This window comes from Lynx rufus, unplaced genomic scaffold (genome assembly GCF_022079265.1).
Source record: "Lynx rufus isolate CCGP_SWC_20201006 ecotype Redwood Valley unplaced genomic scaffold, mLynRuf1.p SCAF_1, whole genome shotgun sequence".
NCBI classification, from domain to species: domain Eukaryota; kingdom Metazoa; phylum Chordata; class Mammalia; order Carnivora; family Felidae; genus Lynx; species Lynx rufus.
Genome location: NW_025814823.1, coordinates 235,078,348 through 235,082,464, shown reverse-complemented (window position 1 = coordinate 235,082,464; position 4,117 = coordinate 235,078,348). Strand labels below are relative to the sequence as shown.

Below are 4,117 nucleotides of genomic sequence, written 5' to 3'. Positions count from 1 at the left end.
AAAAAAAACAACAACAACAAAAACAAAAACAAGCACAAAAACACCTCTGGGAAACCGGAGAACGAAAGAAACTTTCTAAACCTAAGAAAGGACAGTCTTGAAAAACTTCCTGAAGGCATCGGACATAGCCAGGAAATTTCAGGAACATTTCCATCAGAGTTATGGACACAGCCAGGGTGTCCAAGGTCGCCCCAACTATTAAGCGTCGCCCTGGAGTTGGGCCACTGCACGGCAACCATGGACGTAGTCTTGCTGTCGTTTGTGGCCTCCCTATCATCAGCCTCCGTTTTTAATGTGGAAGGCTTCTGGAATCTGCATGCCACCCGTGAGCGGGGGACATGCTGATCTTCTCCGAATCGTTCCAGTTTTAGCGTATGTGCTGCCGAAGCGATCGCTGTCTGCCTCTTCTGACACTGAACTTCCGCGTGGCCCCTGAATTGTCCTTAACACTCCTGGGTGTTTCATGCCTCAGCGTCCCAGCTGTATTTAAGCATTCTACACTTACACATCCCCCAGTGTCCCAAACATAGGCGAACTCACTCTGTAAATGATTTTTGATCATCCGAAGGCCGAGGGAAAAGGAGACCAAGAAATCGGCATAAGGAAACCAAACGCCTGTTTTCCTGTTGTGGCTGTGACCCCTCAGGAAGCTGCCCTCTCCTGTTGGGTAGACCCGGACCTCAACTTGCTTTCCAAATAATTAAGAGAAATCTGTGCTTCTGTGGTTTTAACCTCTGGTCCCTCCGCCACGCCCCGGTCCTGTATTTGCGCTGTTCTTTTATCCAGTGCTTCCTGAGTGCTGTCTGCTGTCTGCTGAATTTTGCATCGATAGCCCCCCACGGGGCCAGCTTCTAAGAGCAGCTTTGTCCTGAGGCGGGGTTCCTGTTCTGCTCTGCTATTCTGGTCCTTCCTAATTAAGGTGCCCCGAGTTTGTGATCATGCTACCCTTTGTATTAGTTCCCTAGCACTGCTGTAACAAAATATCATAGACAGGGGGCTTAGACAAGAGAAATGTATTGTCTCACAGTTCTGGAGTCTATAGGAGAAAGATCAAGGTGTTGCAAGGGCTGCGTCCTGAGGCTGTGAGAAGAATCTGCTCCATGCCTCTCTCCTGGCTTCTGGCGGTTGCCGGTAATCTTTGGATTCCGTGGCTTGTCGAAGCATCACCCTAATCTCTGCTTTCATGCTTACACAACACTTGCCCTGTGTGTCTGTGTTCAAATTTCCCCTTTTATAAGGACACCAGTCAGATCAGGTTAGGGCCCACCCAAATGACCTTATTTTAACTTGATTACATCTGGAAGAACCCTAATTCCAAATAAAGTCACATTCGGAGGTACTGGGTGTTAGGTATCTTTGGGCGAGGGGGAAAAAATTCAACCCCTAACACCTTCCTCTTTTGTTCAGGAACACTAGCCCTAGCTTTCTGTGTTGTGACCACAGGGTGGTCAACTCAGGGCCAGATCGAGATGAGTACGACCGTGCTATCAGTCCCGACACTTTTGTGATCCGTGATTAGTCTGCCAATTACCAATTTCATCCCCATAGACTTTTCTCCTTCCCCTCTCCTCCTGTTTGCATCGGCTAGAGTGAGAGCAAGAATGGAAGGTTGTGGGGTGCCCTGGTTAAGCCGGTTAAGCCTCTGACTCTTGATTTCAGCTCAGGTCATGACCTCACAGTTTGCGAGTTCGAGGCTCTCATTGGGGTCTGTGCTGACAGTGCAGAGTCTGCTTGACATTCTCTCTCTCTCTTTCTCTCTGCCCCTCCCCTGTTCTCTCTCTCTCTCTCAAAATAAATAAATAAACTTAAAAAAAAAAGAAATGGAAGGTTGTAAAGTCAGACTTTTAAAATCATCCCAAATGGAACCATTGAGGTCCATTAAATACAAGAGAGTTAAAAAGTACTTCTAGGGGCACCTGGGTGGCTCAGTCGGTTGAGTGTCTCACTCTGGATTTTGGCTCAGGTCATGATCTCAGGGTCATGGGATCGAGCCCCTTTGGGGGCTCTGCACTGAGCACAAAGTCTGCTTAAGGTTCTCATTCTCTCTCTCTCTCTCCCTTTGCCCCCTCCCCCATTCATGCATGCATGCTCTCTCTCTCTAAAATAAAATAAAATAAAATAAAATAAAATAAAATAAAAGTTCTTCTGGATCACTTAATCCAAAATTACTGTTCTGTTGACTACTGTTCTCTGCTGGAAGCCAACGCATCTCCAACCCATGAAACCCGGCACCAAAATTTTCCCTTGTCTCCTTAAACAACTAAACAGTGGCTGCTTTTTTACTTAGCATCCTGAGTGCTGTTGATTTGTGGTAAGAAATGTTTTGAAATGGAAGCACCCCAGGCTCCAGATGTAAATGGAATTAAGTCAGAAAATCCCAGCAAGTCAGAGGATGTACCTGTTAGGACGCTGCCTGCAGAAACCCACAGAGTGCTGCTGCCCGTACACTTGGCCATTTGTTTTCCCTCTGAAGCTGACTTGGTCTGCCCCTGGGAAATTTCCTAACTTCTAATATTTCGTGACCTTGGGATCTGGAGGCTGTTTTTTTCGTCCTTTTTTTTTTTTCATTCCCATTATTCCTCTATCAGCACTCATGACCCTTACTGATGCCATTTGGGACGTTTTTTGCCATTCACTCTAATTTATTCTGAGAACCAGATTCAGCTTAAGTTAAATTAAAAAAAAAAAAAGCAGCTATTGTACCAAGAGGGCGAAATAAGTGGTTTCTGCTTTTCATTTTGTGGATTTCAGCACATTAGCAGTTCTAGCAGAAGGGAAGATTTGCAACTCTGTTGTTTTGATGGTGATGATGGTGGTCATGATCATACAATGGTAATATCTAGCACTCTACTGAGCATTTTATATAGATCATTTTATTTATTCTTCATACCCCCTAAGAGGAAGCTACTATAATTTGAACCATACATGGCCAAATGTGAGCCAGAAGGTTTTCCCTAAAGACAAAATTGGGAGGCGAAATAATTCCAGTTGGTAGAGGATGCTGATACTGTTTTTCCCCCAAGTTCCACATTAGCGCGTGAGTGTTGAAATCAATTAGATACTCCATTCATTCTATTAGGTTCACATGTCAAAGAGAGGGAATGCCTTATGCAATAAAAAATAGAAATTGTCTCATGTTTTTACACTGAGAACTACTGAGAAACCCTAAGATAGTTCTTCTGTTTTCTTTTCTATGCAACGTTTGTGGATCTATCTAGAATTCTGTGTAATCAACCTGTGACCAAGATTTGAAAAGCAACAAGATAAGATTATACTCGTATGGCCTACAGATTGGCATATGAGCCAATCGGGAAATGCAAGCATGCAGTTAACTTTCATAATCAAGTTTCTATGAAAAACATGACACAAATTCAAGAGAGGGCAGGATAACATTGCAGAATTAGGGATGGATAGAGTGAGGCATCTAACTCTTTAGCAAATCATACAAACAGAGGAACATAAACTGTTAAGACTTTGTACCTGTTTTTACCCTGCTAGTTCTTCTAGCACCCATGGGAGGCCTGATGTCTCATAGCCCTGTGTAAAAATTAATGACATCCAGCTGAAGTCCAAGTTTGTCTTAAACGCCCCAGAGAGAAATGAGTTGTGCTCAAGGATGCTCTTCTAATTGTGATGATCCAGAAAACAAAGTCTTGCCTGGCAGGAAGTCACAGTGCACGTGGACCTGAAATACCTACTTCCAGTTCTGATCCAGAAAGACCGAGAACTGGGATGCTGTCCAGCAGCAAAGAGCATCTGAAATAAGCAAATAGGAAGCAGATTTTGTCAGGAAACTAAGTACAAATATCTTACAATTCTCTGCTATGAAAGATAGAGCTAAGAGAGGACACGATGTGGGTCGATACAAGTTTGAGCGGACATGGTGAGTGAATGCCCGGGACAGCAGGACCCCTGTTAACCTCCTTAACCTTCTAAAAGTGGCGGTACTGTGGCTCAAACAGGTCTTCTGAGAAGAGGGTCCCAAGAGGGGATTGAACATGCAAGAACTTTTTTAGGGGAAATATCTGTGAGAGGAAATGAGGAGAGAACCAGAAAAGGCTGGAAGAACCATCCAGAAAGGTGCGGGTCTGACACCAGAAGAAAGAAGGAAGGAAGG

The 4,117-nt window shown here is 44.4% G+C and overlaps 1 non-coding gene across 1 annotated transcript; it reads right to left on the bottom strand.

Moving 5' to 3' along the window:
* Positions 1 to 288: 288 nt before the first annotated feature.
* On the bottom strand, positions 289 to 395 carry LOC124523309 (U6 spliceosomal RNA). The gene has a single exon (XR_006964978.1). It is a non-coding gene; the product is annotated as a U6 spliceosomal RNA (small nuclear RNA).
* Between the last annotated feature and the right edge of the window lie 3,722 nt (positions 396 to 4,117).